This window comes from Notamacropus eugenii, chromosome 3 (genome assembly GCF_028372415.1).
Source record: "Notamacropus eugenii isolate mMacEug1 chromosome 3, mMacEug1.pri_v2, whole genome shotgun sequence".
Classification (NCBI taxonomy): domain Eukaryota; kingdom Metazoa; phylum Chordata; class Mammalia; order Diprotodontia; family Macropodidae; genus Notamacropus; species Notamacropus eugenii.
Window position 1 is genome coordinate 422,747,778 of NC_092874.1, and position 19,397 is coordinate 422,767,174.

Sequence of the window (19,397 nt, forward strand, 5' to 3'; positions counted from 1 at the left end):
AGGCATTATATCACAGTTAGTACTTTATAGATATCACATTTAATCTTTATAACAATCCTGGGAGGCAGTGCTGTTATGATCTTCATCTGTGCATTTCACAGATGAAGAAACTAAAGTAAATGGGGTTAAGTGATTTACCAAGGGTCACACAGCTTGTAAGTAGCTAAGGTAGGATTTGAATTGAGTCTTCCAGATTCTAGACCCAGTGTTCTCTATATTTTGCCACCTAACTGCCTGAAACTAAGATTAAATTCAGTAGGGATAAGTATAGAGCAACTGAAAATGGTACAGTGGATAAAGCAGTGGGCCTGGAGTCAGAAAAACTTGACCTCAAATCTGACCTCAAATACTTATTAGCTGTGTGACTCTTGGTACATCACTTAACCCTGTTTGCCTCAGTTTCCTCATATGTAAAATGACCTAGAGAAGGAAATGAGAAACCTCTCCAGTATCTTTGCCAAGAAAACCCCAAACAGGGTCATGAAGAATCAGACATGACTCAACAGGAGATATGTATAAATTCATATATTTGACTTTCAAATGTCAGCTTTAGCAGGATTGGAGACTTTTGTCCATCTGAAAAGAGCTAAGGAGTGAACTTCAAATTCAGTAAGTGAAATAGAAACCAAAACAGCTAGGGGAATCTTGGGCTTTCTTAAGGATCTTTGAGGATAGCTGGTCAGAACACACCTGGAGTACTATCTTCAGTGCTGGGTGCTATCACTGAGGGAAGACAAGAATAAACTGGGGAGCATCCAGAGGAGGGTGACCAGGTTGGCAGGAGCCTTGAGTCCGTATCAATGAGGATTAACTGGAGGTACTTTGGAGATGTATCCGTAATAAAAGATGAGGGAGATAGAGTAACTATCTTCAAATATTTGAAGGACTATCATATAGAATGGGGATTCAGTATATTCTATTTGGCTCCCAAGGGCTGAACAAGGAGGAATGAGTGGAAACTGCAAAGAGGCATAGTAGATTTGTTGTAAGGAAAAACGTTGTAACAATGAGAGCTATCCAAAAGTGAAAAGGGCGACTTCAGGAAGTAGCGGGTTTCCCCTAATTGGAGGTCTTCAGGCTGAGACTGGCTGACCATTTGGGAGGCATGTTATGGTGGGAATTACTTTGGGGCATGGGTTGGGCTGGATGGCCTCTGAGGTCCCTTCCAATTCTCAAATTCTGTGATTTACAAATTGGGTTACTTGTCTGGCTTTAATCAGAGGAGAGTTTGCCAAGACTTCAGTGTGTTGTTTTTGGAGGTGTTTTGTCAAATTAAAGCATGAAGCCAGCAAAGCTTTCTCCATATTTGAAGACAAAACATGGAGAATTAGAAAGCACACCAACTGGTTTTCCAAATAGAAATCTTTTGCCATAAAATGGTCATAATGTTTTTTAAAGAATTTGTCAATCAAAAAATCATATGTAAAGGCTTCTTACTTAAGCGATTTTTTCATTACTGTCAGAAACATTCCCAACCCCCCAACAATTTTCTGTGGCTGTAGACTAACTGAACTATAGTCACAGGGAAAAGGTGGGGCTTTGGAAGTATGGGATTCAGTAACTAGGGACAAAATGAAAAATGTACCTTTTCCCAATGATATCATTAGTAAGAAAATTGATGAATTATCAACAAATATGGAAAATAAATTGATCCGTAAAGTTATAAAACAAAAATGAATTGCCACTTAAATGGATGTGTTGATGGGTATATCAAAATTAGACATTGTTTTATACTATATTTCATTTTATTGCCGTTATTATTATAATTCCATTCAATTAAGTAAGCATTTACTAGGTATCTACTTATTTCCTATGTTCTAGGCACTGTGCTAAAGATTGTAGATAGAGACATAAAAACTAAACAGTTTCTCCCCTCAGGGAGGGCAGAATAATTCCATTATGGGGAACAACATAGATTCAAGTAAGTAAATGCACAATGCATATAAATAGTATTAAAGAAAACGAAACTGACTTCTCAAACAGTTTTGAAATACTTAAGCTAAAAGATGAACAAACTTAGATGAATATGTGATTGCCTTACTGTGAACACTCCCTTTATCTCTCTATATTTTCTTTCCTGTGTGATTCTCACTTGTGTCTTTCCATGAATCCTATATTGATAATAAATCTCTAGATTGGAAATAGTGCAAAAAAAGGATGTATCACTGAGGCAACAAAGACATGTCCCAGTCATCTTAGTTTGTTTTGCATGGATCTGTAATTTAATTGATGTGAGGAAAACCAGGTGTGGAAACTAACCAATGCAGGTCAACAACTCATCTGAAACCTAGAGTCTTAGAGAGCTCCCTCAGGTACTGAGAAGTTAAGTAACTAGCCTGGGATCACCCAATCATTATGTAGCAGAGGCATCCTACGATAAAAACAATAGAATGAAGTTGCCTCAATTGGAATGACATTTACACAATATTTTACTTTCCATAAACATTTAAACACACACACAGATAATTACTACCATATTTAGATGAAGTTTGTATATGATCCAAGATGTTGCTGTTTGGTTGTTTCAGTTGGGTCCAACTCTTCATGACCCATATTGTGGTTTTCTTGGCAAAGACACTGGAGCAGTTTTCCATTTTCTTCTCCAGGTCATTTTACAGATGAGGAAATTGAGGCAAACAGGGTTAAGTGACTTGCCCAGTGTCATACAGTTTGCAAGTGCCTGAGGTTAGATTTGAACTCATGAAGACAAGTTTCTGGATTCTAAGACCAGCATTCTATCCACTGAGCTACCTCACTGCCTTTAAATGATTCATACAAACCTTAAATTTTATTTGGAACATTATAAATTTTTATAATTCTGTATGAAAAGACAGAGCTGGCCAAGCACACCGATTAAAATCTCCAATACATTGGATGTTGAGAGGGAAATTTTTGAACTGATTTTTATTCCCAAAGCTCTATAATCAGAGAACCTGTGTTCAAATCCTGACTGTCATTTTCTACCTGGGTGGTTTTGGACCTTAGATAAGTCTCTCTACTTAAGATTCCTCACCTTCAAAATAAAGGTATTGGACTAGGTGATTTCTTAGATCTCTTTCAGCTCTAAATCTATCATCCATTTCCATACAAAATGAAAATGTTTTCAAATGAAAACAATTCACATTTGGCTGACTATTTTGATGATTAAAGTGGGCTGAAAAGCTGACTTAGTTATAAGGTCCCTTTTCATTCATAAATGAATTAAATTACAGTCCCCAAGGCACTTTATAAATTTATATAATAAAATCAACACATTTAAGAAAAAGTTGAAGATCGGGTGAAAGCACACATAAGAGGTTAATTATGAAATACTCCTGTTTTTCCCTGAATTCTCAAACTTATTAGGTTTAATATGAGAAGCATGACGAATATTATTTGTAAACTCTTGGTAACACTCCCTGAAATACTCAGTCAGTGATCCACCAGAACAAGACTTCTTGTAGTCAGCAGTGGATGGATCTGTGACTCATCAAAACAGCCGCCTCACCTTGCATTAATCATCTTCAGGCTTCGGTTTACAATCAATGTTTCATTCAATGACTCTAGATCTATAATAAAACCAAATAAGCTATATGGAAGCCTCATGTTCATGTGGCATGACTGCTTGCCCAAGAAGTGGGCAGATATTCAATAGACATAGCAAACATCAGCAAAAAAAAGAAATTGATTATATTTTTACTGACAGAAAACAAGTGGTTATTGGTGTCAGTCAATTCTAAATCAGTCATTTGCATGCAGTCAGATCACCAACTTGTTAAAGCAGAACTCAAACTCAATGTTGAGTTAGAACAACAAATTAAAATGAAAAGACATTGTGGTCAGCTGAGACATCTGTAACCTGACCTAATTAAACATGTTGCTGATCAAAAAATGGGAAATGAACCAAACAATAAATTTCAGCACAGACTATTACAGTTTCCTAAGGAAGTTTAGCTGATGTAAAACCAATTATTACCACAACAAGACCAAAAGAGTCTAGAAATCACTTCAGTTGGGAAATGTTTAATCTCTCCCCTCTCATCGCTCACTACTGATATAACTTTGAATAAATCACTTCGCCTCCTGGTCCTCAGTTTCTTCATTTGTCATGTGGATTATATGATATCTTTCTCTTCTTTCCAAGCAGAGAGGTATAGACCATACAAAGGCAACACCAATTTAAAATATAAACTCATTTTGTAAAATATTACAGAGGGATATTGTAGAAAATTAAGAGCAGTATCAGCTTATAAAACAATGAGAAGCAGTAGTGAGAAGAACAGGTTTTCAGAAAACTTGGTGAAAGACTCAACTAAACCCTAAGTCCATCCCAAAGGTATTTAAGGATTTAACTAGAAGAAAAACACTAAAAAGGGAAATAATGTAAAAATAATAGCAAATATTTATATAACAAAATCTCTTCTCCATTAACAAAAGTGGAGACTCTATATTTAGATTCTAATGTGTATGTGATATGTACGGGACTTTTCTTTTTATCATTGGCTTCTTTGAAGCATATCCCTGGCAGTGAGACCTTTGGATCAAAGGTACAGATTTCTAGGAACTTTCTTAGAATGCTTCCATTTTTCCATCTTGCTTTCCCAAAGGCTTTAAACCAATCCATAGCTTCATTAACAATGTCTTAGCATGCCTGTCCGAAGCCCCTCCAACAGTGACTATTCCATATTTTGTCATCTCTATCAATTTATTATATTTGAGATGAAGCCTCAGAATTGTTTTTATTTTAATTTGTCTCATTATTGGGAGGAATCTTTCATATGATCATTAATAGTTTGCAATTCTTTTGAGGTCCACTTGCTCATACTACTTTACCACTTATCCATTAAGGATTAGGTTTTAGTCTTAGGGTCACTAGTCTCTTTGTGATTCCATGAACAAGACATTCCATCTTTCAGCTTTGGGCACTTTCTCCTATGCCTGGAATCTTCTTCCTCCTCATGGCTTCCTTTTTAAAATCCCAACTAAAATTCCATCTTATGCAGGAATTCTTTCCTGCTTCTCTTAAAAGCTTAGTGCCTTTCCTCTCTTAATTATTTACTATTTACCTGGTACATAGATGTACATATTTAACTTACTGACTGCCACTTGGTGCCCCTCTAGAGACCATTAGTGAGAAAATCACCTTTTTTCTGCTGTGAAGGAATCCATCCTAGGTTGTTCTACCCACCAATATAGCTGCCCACCATGAGACCACCACACATGGATGCAGATTGCACACTGCAAAAAACCTCTTCCCTGGGATGCCTGCTACCATTTTTCTCCTCCATTCCACATACTGTCTGCATGTCCACCTTTGAGGCCCCTCTGCTTCCTGTCCTGCCATATCATGTCTTATCAGGACTAAGGTAAAAAAAATTAAAAAAAAAACTTTAGAATGGCCACTGGCCTACTACCATACCATCTGGATTCTTTATCCCTCTATCTTGGAGTAACCAAAAATTTAACTGAAACTCTGTTCCCTAGATTGACCTAGGCATTCTGTGCTGGGTCCCTTGTCCCTCCAACCTAATCACAATGTCAGTCAGTCAAAAAACATGTATTAAGCACTTACTCTATGCAGGCACTATGCTAAGTTCTTACTGTCCTTTAGTTGTCCCTAGCCCACCAAGTCCCCATGTATATAACCTGACCCCTTTGTCATCCCAGTGCTGATGATACCATCCAGCAGCTTCTCCTAGCTCCTGCCCACAAGATCTCAAAGGCTGCATTTGAATATTCAAAGTTATTACAGATGGGTAAAATTGAATGATCTCTAGCATTGGGGTAGGGAGGCAGAAGAGAATGAGGGGCACAATACTTTTCCTTCATTGAAATGAACACAAGAATAACCCTTCATTTTCATCGTTGAATGGGCAACCACATCTAACCCTTATATTTTGCGTTCCTTCACCACCATTCTAGTGAAAAGATAGCCAAAATAACTGACAAATTCCACGATGACAGACTGGCAGGTTAGAAAAATCTCTTCTCTTCCCTCATACACAACATGCTACTTCCAAGATTAGTGGCTTACTGATTGTGAACCCAGCAAGAGAGAGTTGGGTGGAGCAGTACACAGAGCACTGGACTTGGAATCAGGGAGACCTGACTTCAAGACCAGCCTCAGACACTTCTAATTTGTGTAACCCTGGGCAAATCACTTACCCTCCTCAGTGTCCACATCTGTAAAATGGGTATAAAAATAGAACCTTTCCCCAGGGTTGTTACAAGGATCAAATGTGAGAACATGTGAAGCACTATGTAAATCTTAAAACACTAAATAAAGGCTATTATTATTATTGGGGCAGCTAGGTAGTTCATTAGGTACAGTGCTAGATCTGAAGTCAGGAAGTCCTGAGTTCACATCTGTCCTCAGATATTTACTACCTGTGTGACCCTGGGCAAGTCACTTAACTTCTATTTGCCTTAATACACTGGAGAAGGAAGTGGCAAACCACTCTAGTATCTTCACCAAGAAAACCCCATGGATATTATGGTCCATGGGGTCATGAACACAACAAAGTATTATTATTACTATCTGTTTTGTGTATGCTATAAGTTCAAATAAATACTGAATAAACCTAAACATTAAAAAATAAGTTCAAATCTAGCCTCAGAGACTTACAAGTTGTATAACCCTGGACAAATAACCTCTGTTTGCCTCAGTTTCCTTATCTATAAAATGGGAGCAACAGCACCTACTTCCCAGAGCTGATGACAGAATCAAATGAGATAAAATTCATAAAGTATTTTGCAAACATTAAAGCACTATATTATGTTAGATATTAATCTTCTTATCATTATTACAATTATTTCAAGTATTTATGGGAAATAGCTATCATCCAGAAGCCTTTTTGCTTATAGAAATCCACATTCTTTTGTGCCGACTGCGCCTTCTCCCTTCCTTGGCTTGCAACATTTATACAGAAAAAAAGATATTTACTAATTAGTACTCTAAATTGTAATAAAGGGAGTTTTCTTGTCCTGGCACCACCATCATGAGGATATCCAATGCAGAGAGCATATGGCAGAAGGATTCCCCACAGATGGTGAAGTCCTTCAGTCACTTCTGTTTGTGGGTGACATCATCATGCTGACTGAGTCAAATGTCCTGAGTCATTGTCCTGGGGAGCATCCTCTGGGGAGATGCTTCCTGTCACTGATCCTGCCAGTGCTGCAGACACATCTATTGGAGACCCAGGAAAGAAAGCTCTTGAAAATCTTTGGCACTGCCAAATGTTTTAAAATTTGAAACTGATATCAATGGATAAGACATTAAAGAAACAGTTCCATCTGCCTCTTTGGGGCCAGCTGGGTGGCACAGTAGATAGAGCACTGAACTTGGAGTCAGGAAGACTTGCGTTCAAATTTGGTCTCAGTCACTTACCAGCTGTATGACCCTGAGCAAGTCTCTTAACCTTGTTTGTCTCAGTTTCCTCATCTGTAAAATGAGTTAGAGAAGGAACTAGAAAACCACTCCAGTATCTTTGTCAAAAAAAACCCAAATGGGGTCACAAAGAGATTAAAACAACTGAACAACAACAAATTGCTTTGCTGGTGTACACTAAGGACCTTAGGATTGTTCCATCTGATTTATAGCTATAACCTTTCATAAGAATGTGAACTCCTTGACAGCAGGGGCTGTTTTATATTTCTATTTGTATCTCTAGTGCTTAGTATAGTTTTTGGTACACAGTAAGTGCTTAATACATGCTTTATTCATTTATCAATCCATATAGTGCTTTAGAATTTTCTAAATAAGAGTTCTAATTACTCAAATGCATTTGGTCTACCTAAAAGTGAAAATTTTCCACTGTTATCCATGCCAGGTCAAGGAATCTAGTGGTCCCCAACATATCAGGTTGACCTTCTACTGATGGTTTGCAGGAACATGGAACAAGATTAACGTAGAATGAAAAGGTGTCGATGGGTGATGATCTATACCTTTGGAAAGAGAACCAGCATCAGTGAGATCATGGAACTATCAAAGGATCACAGCAAACTTATGGAAAGCAATATTTTTCATCTTGATAATAATAAAATCAAAGCATAGAAATTGATCAGTGCCTGGCCTTGATCCATGAATTTCAGTCACACGCAAGTATAGGAAAAAGTAATGAATGAGAAAGTTGATGATAGGAATCATACTGCTTGTCTCCAATTTTAGGAAATTATTACTATTATGAGCATTTGGTGTGATACTCATAAAATATTTATTGCTCTGTATAACTTCTTAATGTGAATTTGTGTTCCATTTAAGTGATTAAAATGTGTGTGTATATGTGTGTATGTATGTACAAAACGTGTGTGTATATGTGTGTATGTATGTACAGATGATATGTTTGTGGGAAGAGGCCAAAAAATTAAAACCACCCCTTTCAACTCTCTTGCCCATCCCAGCTCAATAGAAGCATTTTACTTAGTATGTGAAGAAATGGCTAGTCAAATGGAAAAGACAGGCCAGCTGTCCACTGGAATTATTTCACTGGGGGATGGGCAGGCTGAAACGGGTGAGTGCATGTCTCCTGTAACACATTAGAGGCTGGGTCTCTATTGCCACCCCCAATTGCCTTCCCTGGGAAGGGTTTGAGATGTCAGGCAATATTATACCAAGTTCTGAAAGACTTCCAAGGTATGTGTTCAAAGGTCTCCCCACCCTTCTGAGATGATTTCAAGGAAAACTAGGGGTGGGGTTGAGTCAAAAGGGATCCTAACAATTTCTAAAACTACCCTTTCCCTGATGCTAAAGTCTTGTATCCAGAGGAATTCAGCCAAGAAACTGACCTTTTTTCATTCTCTTAGACATATAACCCCATGTAATGAGCATATAATGGGAATGAGATGACTTTGAAATACTAGGCAGACAGAAAGTTCCACCCAAAGTGACATTATTAACATTATTGTTTATGGAAGTGAGAATGCTAAGCTAATACTTATCATTAAAACGGATTACTTTGATATTACCAAAGTGGTTCTTTTAAAAATTTTGATGAATATCACTAAATATAGCCATTCGAGAGACTTCATTCCCTCCTTATACCCTCACCATCCAAAGGTATGCCCAGAAGAAATCTATGCATATCTTCTCCAATTCTTCCCCTCCACTTTGGGTGGGGCTGGTAATACAGGTGAGACAGAACCTTGGAAAAGAGAAGAAGACTGCAAGTTATAAAAGCAGAAGCATTGGGGCAAGAATAGGAAGACCGAGGTGATTTTTTGGTTCTCCTCTTACTCCAGGGATACAGCAATGAAGGATTAGAGAATTTTATAGACAATCATCATCCTTATCTGAGAAATAAGAATTTTGTGTATTACAGAGTTATAAAGAAAGGCAGAAAATTGGAAAAAGAGAGAATAGTCTCTATTAGAGGCAGCTAGTGGATAGAGAACTGGACCTTGAGTCCGGAAGACCTGAGTTCAAAACTGACCTCATATACTAGCTGTGTAACCTTGAGCAAGTCACTTAACCCTGCTTGTCTCTGTTTCCTCCATTATAAAACAAGAATGACTAGTTCCTGCCTCTCAGGGTTTTTGTAAGGATCAAATGAGATAATATTTATAAAATTCTTAGTGCAATTCCTAGCACATAGTAGGTGCTTAGTAAGTGCTTGTTTCCTTCCAATACCACTATCACTCTTCTACTTTTGAGTGGCATATAACAATGGCCCTAGACAGGACTTGTGGGGTCAGGGCCTCTGCCAAAGGAGCCCTTATGGCCAAACTACAAATTAATGAAACTAATGGCTTCTCTGTGCAGGATTTCAGCCTTGTTTCTTTTCTTTAAGTAAAACTTTATTCTGTGATGTTATATTCTTGGGCTCAAAAATCACTGCAGACAGCAACTGTCGCCATGACATTAAAAGATGCTTTCTCACTGGAAGGAAAGCTATGGCAAATCTGCACAGCTGACTAAAAAACAGAGATATCACCTTCCCAACAAAGATCTGTATAGTCAAAACTACGGTTTTTTCCAGGAGCAATGTATGGTTGTGAGACTAAAAGGTAAGCTGAGTGTCACTGAATCAGCGCTTGAACTACAGTGTTGGAGAACTTTTGAGAGTCCCTTGCACAGCAAGGATATCAGATCAGTCAATACCTAAAGAATTTAATTCAGGCTTTTCACTAGAAGGTCAAATACTGAAGCTGAAGCTGAAATACTTTGACTACATAAGGAGAAGATGGTACTCATTGGAAAAGACTGTGAAGGTGGGAAAAACTGAAGTCAAAAAGAAAGGGGGACAACAGAGGATGAGATGGATGAATAGCATCATGGAAACAATGAACATGAACTTGGACGTATTTCAAAAGATAGTGGAGGATAGAAGACCTGGAGTGCTACGGTCCATGGTGTCATGAAGAGTTGGACATGGCTCAACAGATGAATAAGAACTGTTAAATGTGTTTCAGTTTGGAATGTAGTGGTAGGGACTAGTTAGATGTACCACGTCTACGTTGTCCCAAGTTTCCTGGGTAGGGGCTATGAGCCAAGAATCAGAAAATTCCCCTCCCAAAGTGTACCTGAAACTTTTATGTCATCAGAGCATCTCTGACACAAGGATTACAGAAAGATACATAATCTTTCTAAAACACTCAACTTTTCAAAAGATTTTCACTCATTATATCATCTGATCCTTACCACAACCTTGTGCCATAGGTAGAGGGACATTCTTTCACCCCTCAGATAGATAAGGACACCTGATTCTGAGAAGTTTGTCCAAGATCATATTGTGAAATTGTGACAACATGGGACTAGAAACCCAAACTCCAACATGATATATGAAGGAACAAATCTACTGTTACTTTTTATGAGAGTTGTCTGTTATGACTTACTACGTATATAAAGAAATTGCTTTTCTGTCATAAAGCTAGCAATACAACTCAGAACAACCATTTCCCTGTGAAATGAGATCATCCCTTGAAAAGAACATGATAAATTGGCATCAGGAAAACTTGACCTAATAATCATGTGTTGCACTCAGGGTATATCAGTCATATCTACCTTAACTCTTATCTCCAGAAAAGAGTTTTTGTTTTGCCAAGGAGATTTGGTAGACTGGTGGATAAGGGGGTTTGCAATTGGGGGTTAGGGGTTAGTGTTTGGGGGTCATTTGGCCTTAGAGGTATTTCCTTCCTGAGGCACACATGTCTTAGACTCAAAGAAGGTATGGAAGAGGAGAACAATGAGCCACATTGCAACCTCCCCTGCTTTTCTTTTTAAATTTGGAGGAAATTTCTGACTGAGTCTTACCTCAGCAAGAGAAAGCAGGAAAACTAGCCATAACTCAGACCTCTTGGCATTATTGAACATACATGGTGGTGGAGATGGCAGCAGACCAGAGTGGAGAACATATTTTGGTTGGCAATACAACTTGAACCCAGTCTTTCTCTGCTCCTCCATATTTGTATTCCCTAATCATGATGGGAAAGCTCTTTTTTTATCCACTCACTCAACTTCCCATTCTCTCAGCAAATGAGAAGGAGGGATGGAGAAGAAAGAAATTCAACTCCATTCTTCATTTCGATCGTAGTCTACTATGCTTTATTTTAATGGTTGTTTATGAACATAAGTAATATAAACTACACTGTTTGAAATTGCTGTTAAAATGCATGGCTACTTATCATTATTTCAGTCTAAGCCATTAAGAGTAGTGTTCAAGATGGAGAAAGGGAAGTTAACTCAAAACGGAGGGAAGATTTTCCTTAGCTCAGGCCAAAACAGGGTTAAACCAATTAAAGAGAGTATTTCTAAAATTTGAGTTCTCTCTGACATATCCATACCTTAGATTGCTTTTAAAACTGGAAAGAGGTTTAACATGGGATCGAGACAATAGCAGTGGAAAGCGGAAATTGGTGTGTTTACTTACATAAGCCTGGTCTGTGCCCAGTACCAGCAAACAAGTCCACATGGCTATAAATGAGCTGAAAGCTGAAGGCAACCTACAGACAAGAAATGAGAATTTAGCAGGAGGTGCACCAGAGGATGTTGGCTTTCAAAAAGTAAGAGCAATCTGAGGAAGCTGATACTGGCTGGGGTCCAGGGATGAGGGAATCAATGGATAATAGGAATGATAGCATTGAGGGAAGTTAAGAATCTTAAAGATCATCTCATCCAACCTACTCATTCTATATATCAGGAAAATGAGACCCAACGAAGAAAATGAAACAGAGAAATGAAAACACAAAATTGTGCTTGACTTATTTACAATTTGACTCGCTGGTTCCACATCTTCTTATACCCTTTGAGTGCCCTTTTTGGCCATGCAGAGGCTACTGGGAGTTCAGAGTTGGGCCATTCAAATATCCCAAGACTTTTTAATTACTGTCTCCAGTTGCTACAATTATTCAGTAGGGGGTTAGGACCGGGAACTAGTGTGTACCCAGTTTTATTGACTAGATACAAGCTATGGAGCAGGAGAGGGCTGTCATATATTGAATTAACATTTACTCTAACCTCTTCCCTAAGTGGAACCTGGGTGGAGGGGAGGAGAGGTGCATGGGGGGCAGGGCCCCGCGTAAGCCCTCTGATGATTCACATCTGAAGGTCTGAAACTCCCCTTAAAATTGCCAGAAGATACACATCTGAACATACCCCTCTCATGCCATCAATGCTCTCTCTGCTTCCACAAAACCCTGTCCCCAACTAACCATCCTTTTTTCTGACCCCTAAACACTGTTGGTTTCAAGCCCAACACTGATACTCTGCGTTCACTCCATTCTTTGCACACAAATTCACAGTTTTCTACATCCTTGGATACAGCGAACTGGGAACCAGTTTCCAAATAAGCCTTTTCTACAAATTGGCAGTGTCAGGAGAATATCACAATCATGTAGCCCAGGGGAATAGTTCATGATTGTGGACAATTGTTAAGTGACTCTTAATTAATTGGCTGTCTAGACACCCCCATTCCCAACCCCCAAGAATGTAAGTTTCCTTAGGGGAGAGATTATTTTTAATTTTTTTCTTTTCCTCTCTAATACCTTGCATAGAACCACAGCTTGATACACGATATAATCAATGCTTCTTGAATTGAGCTATCTCTGAGGTTTCATCCAGCTCTAAAATTCCAGGATTCCACAATTGGAAATGATTTAATTCCAACCCATATAGAAAATAACAATTATAATCTGAGGAATTAAACATACACAGGCAGTAACCAAACCAAAGTTGGCAGTCATATTGGGAGCTGACCACAAAGTGGCTCTTTGGTGACGTTTTGACACGAGAATGATTTATTACTGTCATATCCGATGGCACAGAGAGTTTGACAATTGAGTACCATTCAAAGGCCACAGGTTCCTCCCTGGGCAGAGGCACTCACTCCTCTTTCCTAGTTGCACCTCATTTATCTGGCCCACTTTGCTAGAGCCAACCACATCTGCAATCTACTTGGAGGCCAAGCAGACACCCCCTTAGCCCCCATCCCCAAATCCTCCTTCCAAGAGGTGCTGAGTGCATTAGAGGGTTTCAGAAGTACTTGAGCTTTTTAAGGGGGAAAAAGAGGGGAGGGAAATGACAGTCAATTAAAAAACAATTTTTCCTCTTGCAACCATTAATCAAAGGAGTCAGCCGAAGTCCAAGCACTGACACCTGGCAAAGAGCAAAGTGGAGGCCCCGGATGATTCCAGCTCCCCTGGAAAGTGCCTGAGTCAGCCAGTCATCCACCCATCCGTCCACTCGCCTGCAGTTCTGAAGGAAATAGGAATTAGCAGAGACATTTGGGGAAGCTGGGGGTAGCAAAAGCGGCACAAAGAAATTTGACTGATTGGAGGTCCCTGGGGGAGAAGAAACAGGGTCTTGGGGTCACTCCCTCACCAAATTAGGAGTGTCTGTCATTCGAAACCCAAATAAGTGGGAACAGGAGTAAGAGATTTTCTGCACAGGGAAAGCTTTCTGTTGGTTTGCTGGTAACTAAATTGCAGAGAGGCCCAATACAATTAGTGGGTTGCAATTTTACAGTTCTTCATTCAGTCATAATTTAGCACCTTCACATCTATTGCTTGTCACATAAAGCCACAGTTAGGAAACCCTGTTGTTTGAAACAGAACAAATTGGAAATGGAGGTGGTGGGGAGGGGGGAAGGAAAGCAGGAAGAGGAGAAAGAAAACAAAGAGATCTGGGAGAAACAGGGAGAAGAGAAAGAGAGGAATCATGGCACCTTGGAAATAGAAAGGAATTTATATGAAGTTCGACCCCTATCTGAAGTAGGAAGCCCTTTAGGAACCCAATAAAAATGGTGGGGAAGTGGGGGAGGTGGGGGAGGTGAGGGAGAAAGGAGGAGTTGTAAAGGCATCTTAGCCTGACTGAATTGAGCCCTGATGGAGAGAGTAGATGGCCAGAATTGATAGGTAGCTCCTCTTGGGGGACCCATTTCCTGCCAACTGTGCTCATACTCCAAGCCCAGCTACAACATAAACAGTAGTTAAAAGTAAAAATTGTAACTGTCAAGCCAATTTCTTCCTATCAGAAAAAAGTGTTAGCTAAAACAGCTGGAGGCAGAGGACTCAACCACAGTCCAACACTATGATCTAGAGGGAGCTGAGGGAAACAAAGACTTCCTCTTTTAGAAAAGAATGGAAAAAGAAGGAAGGAAGGAAGGAAGGAAGGAAGGAAGGAAGGAAGGAAGGAAAGAAGGAAGGAAGGAAGGAAGGAAGGAAGGAAGGAAGGAAGGAAGGAAGGAAGGAAGGAAGGAAAGGAAGATAAAGAAAGGAAGAAAGAAAGGAAACAAAGAAAGGAAGAAAGAAAGGAAGAAAGAAAGAAAGAAAAAAGAAAGCAGCAAAGAGAGGCTGAAAAAAAGTAGAGAGAGAAGCCAAGTTAAACATGGTGGGAAGCTGGGGTTCTGTCATGGATTCCATCCTCTCCATTGGTTTCTAAGGAGTTAGGCTTAGAACCTTCACCCTCACTCCTTAACCTTTTGTCATAGACACAAGGAATGTTAAAGCTGGGATAGACTTTAAAGACCATATAGTCCCCACTTCTTCATTACACAGAAAAGGAAACCTAGACTCAGATATTCCCCAAATCTGAGGGGAAAACACCAATCTACGTCCTCAATTTCCTCATCTATAAAATAGGGATAAGAATACACTCATTCCCTACCTTAGAGGGTTGTTGTGGGAACCAAAGGAGGGAATCAAGACAAGTCAAGAAGCGTTTATTAAGCATTTATCTGTTGGGCACTGTGCTAAGTGATGGGGATACCAATTCAAGCAAAAAGAAGGCACTTACACAACACATAAAGAACTGAAAAGGGGATGGGGAGGAAGGTATTCATGCCAAGGTATGATGGTCAAATCCAGAGAATGAAGTTTGAATGGTTTAGGTCCTTCTTCAAAATGGCAGTTCCAGAAGGACCTCACCAATGGAAGAAAGCAACTAAGGCATGGTGGCAAAGTCAAAAAAGATACAATGTATGTAAAGTATTTTGTTAAATGTAAAGCTTGTATAACAACTATTATTGGTATCATTTCCAGCCTGAGGATGCTCTGATTTTATCCTGTAGGGGTAGAAGCAGAGGGACAAGATTCAGGGGAGTGTGCAGAGATATGGGAAAAAAATGAACAAAGAATAATAAGCCTCAAATTCTCTAAAGCCTTTTTTTCACAAAGTAAGCGGCAGAGATGTACTGAGCAGTGCAGCTGTGTGTTAGAGAAAAAGATGTGCTGGATTCGTCATTGGGGGACCTGGATTCAAGTTCTAGATGCACACCACTTGATTGATCTTAGGCAAATGCTTAACCCTCTGGGCTTCAGTTTCCTTCTCTGTAAAATAAAAGGGTTGGCCTAGATGACTTCAAAGATCCTTTCTAATTCTAAGTCCTACAATCGTAAGTCCCAATACCTGATGAAGATGTGTTTATCCATCCTTCATTATTAGCCCTAGAATATGAACAACTGCTCAGCCCCCAGAAGTCTGTCTATAAGTGAGTGAGGACCCAGTCTCCAGGGCAGTATTGCCTGGACCAACTTCCCCAAGGGCTACTCCCTCAGTTCACGACAATAATTAAATCACCGAGGTCTTTTGGGGCTAAACAATGTTAATTCCTTTCACCTTTCCTCAGAGGATCCATTTTCCATCCCTTTAATCATCCATGTTGCTCTTCTAGGAATCCTTTTCAGGTTCTCTACAGCCTTTTTTTCCAAGTATAGTGACCCAAACTGGATATAGTGCCCTAACTGGAGACTGACAACTGCAAAGAAGAAAGAGAGAGAGAGAGAGAGAGAGAGAGAGAGAGACAGAGAGAGAGACAGAGAGAGAGAGAGAGAGACAGAGAGACAGAGAGAGAGACAGAGAGAGAGAGACAGAGAGAGAGAGACAGAGACAGAGAGAGAGACACAGAGAGAGAGACAGAAACGGAGAGAGACAGAGAGACAGACAGAGAGACAGAGAGGAGGAAGAGGAAGAGGAAGAAGAAAAAGAAGAAGAAAATTCAAAATGACTTTAAAATATTTAAAGAAATGGACATAGAAAGCAAGATTAGGTTTCAGAGGAACAAAAATAAATAAACTTGGAGAAGCCCAACAACAAAAACACAGTTTAAGATAGGTATCAAAGAAAGAAACTTAAGAGTTATAATTGCAGCTCATGTTTATATTGAGTTTTATGATTACAAAGTACTTTACTGACAATATCCTATTTTATCCTTGCAATTTGGTACTTTGTCTTTGGTTTCAGAGGACCTGGTTTCAAATTCTTCCTCTGATGTATGTGATCTTGGGCAAACCACTTACTGTCTCTGAGCCTTAGTGTGACATAGCTGTCTTCTTCATTTTATAGGTAGGAAGACTGCAGCCCAGAGAAAGGTGAGGCAACTTGTCCGATATCACTTCCAAATTCATCTTTCAATGATGCCATGATCTCTGCCGTGGGGCAGATTGTTCCCTATCTGTACCTTCTCAAGACGCACAATTTTTATCCACGTAATCTCAAAAATTCTCATTAGAGAATTTACTCAACAGCCACTGGGAAACTTCCCCTGAATCTGTTAACATTCCATAAGAACCAGTGCAATATTTGGGCTGCATATTTCTTATTTTTCACTCTTGGTATAAGACAGCTTCATTTCCATTCCTACTCATTCATTTCTTGAATGATCAAACAAACTATTTTTCCCTCCTACCTTCAGGAAGTGGTTAAAGGAAAGGCATTGAAACTGCATAGCATCATTTCCTCCCAAAAGTTTAACTAATGTAAAGCAATAACCACAGCAAGGAGGCCAGAAAAACCCACAAACTGCCTGAAGCAGCAAAGACTTGATCTCCTTTCTTTGTGGAAAGACACAACAACTAACAGCAACAATGGTTCAGAACATAAATTAATTTGCAAAATGTTATTGGTGGTAGTGGAAGATAATAAGCAATATTTCCTCATAAAACATAGATCAGTTGAAGGGAAAGCTAATCTACAAAAGAGTTGGTGTGAAATCCAACTAAAACAAGACCAAGAGCATTCATAGATGTAGCCAAGAAGACAACAGACAAAAAAATAGAAAAAATCTGCTAGTGTTTTTATTGCCACATAAATGATCTATGATAGAAACCCCAAATGGCACTTAAGAAAATGAAGCTAAGAAAAAGAGCAGCTAGACCAGAATAAGTCCATGCAGATGAAATTCACACTGAAAGTGATAAATTTGAAAACTTTGAAGGCTTTATTTTCAAGATAAATGAATGAATGGCATTACTGCCCAAAAAAGGCAATCAAGAGAATATCAATAACTATTCATCCATATACCTACTTCCTCATCTCTATAAAATATAGATAGGAATGGTCTACACATATATCAGGGGTAACCTTGATGAATATATGAGAAGAAAACACAGGTTTTCACAAACTCTTTTCTATAGAAGACCTCCATGTTCACAGTCATACAATCAGTGCAGAGAATACTCAGATGTTTATTTTGCATGCTTGTACATATATGTATATATGTACATGAAAAATGTATGAATACTTTTCATAGGGGCAGCTAGGTGGTGCAGTGGATAGAGCACCAGTGCAGGAGTCAGGAGGACCTGAGTTTAAATCTCACCTCAGACACTTGACACTCACTAGCTGTGTGACCTTGGGCAAGTCACTGAACCCCAATTGCCTCATCCTGGGTCATCTCCAGTCATCTTGATGACTATCTGGTCACTGGATTCAGATGGCTCTGGAGGAGAAGTGAGGCTAGTGACCTGCACAGCCCTCCCTCACTCAAAACAAAGTCAAGTGCAAGTCATGTCATTATTTCTCTGATGGCATGGTCTTCTTCAGCAATGAAGGACGAACACCCATGACTTTTCATAAATGTTTATATATGAATGCTTTTGTGTATGTATATACATATATATTTAAAGCATTTGAATAATTTTATACATATATATATGTATCTGTGCATATTTGAAGCATTTGAATCAGTAGAGCAAAGTATAACCTTTGAGGGTTTTCTTCAATAAGGTATCTCTCACATATATGCTGAATCATATAAGATTCCTTGATAAATGCAACCACAAATACAATTTTGTTCAACAATACTTTCTTAATATCAAGTGAGGTCTAAAATAGGAAAACGTGTACACTTGCCTTGTCATGGAGGTATCCTATAAAAAGTCCAAACAGAAAAAGAATAAAGGTATTCCTGTTAACCTAAGGTCACACAGCTAGTAAATGAAACGTATGAATAATTGAAAAAAAATTAAGAGTATATGTACCATACTCTGTACCAAGTGCTGGGGAGTAAAAATAGACAAAAAAGACTGCCTAGTCTTAAGGAGTTCATATTCTAATAAACAGAGACAATACATTGAAGAGGTTTCAGCTTCAGGACAGATGGAAAGGTCTCATGGCCTTTAGAGTGCAGCCACAAAGTAGACACATGCATCTTCTCTGTCATTTCTACTGATAAAAACCATATCTATTTCTGATGCTAAATCAAGTGCCAAGGAATTTGGTAGTGAGAACATTCTTTTCTGGGTCTTTGGTAGCTGTGGTTTCTAAGGAGATGAGGGAGGTGGGGAGGGGGGTGCTGAAGCATCTGCAAATGCCATTGCCAGGTCTCCACAAGGGTGATGTCCCTATATTATGTCAAATGTTAAAGATGAATCTTAAACCAAGATGTTTTGAGTCTGAGTACAGCATTCTATAGATTTACATCACACTACCCTTCCACCAGCTAAATATGAGTCAGGAATGTAATGCTGCTAAGAAAAGAGCCAACGATGCTAGTCTTAGGTTTGCACTAACCTTGAATAAGTCTCTTCTCCCTCTGGGCTTCAGTTTTCTCCTTTGTGCAATAACTAAAGATGGAGATGGGCTTGGAGTAGAGAATCTCTGAGATCTCTTTCCAGCTCTCACATTCCAAGGGTCTATGAGCATGCTCTCCAGTGGTTTGGAAGGAATCACTCCCTTATCCTCTGCTGTAATTGGGTTCTGATTAGAG

At 39.1% G+C, this 19,397-nt stretch overlaps 1 long non-coding RNA gene across 2 annotated transcripts in view; it reads left to right on the top strand.

The window, feature by feature from the left end:
* The window catches only part of LOC140531742 (uncharacterized), a 29,073-nt gene extending 21,034 nt beyond the window's left edge, over window positions 1-8,039 (top strand). For both annotated transcript variants that reach the window (XR_011976419.1, XR_011976420.1), the window contains one exon: window positions 7,809-8,039. This is a non-coding gene — a long non-coding RNA (uncharacterized lncRNA). The remainder of the gene's footprint in view (window positions 1-7,808) is intronic.
* Window positions 8,040-19,397: the final 11,358 nt, after the last annotated feature.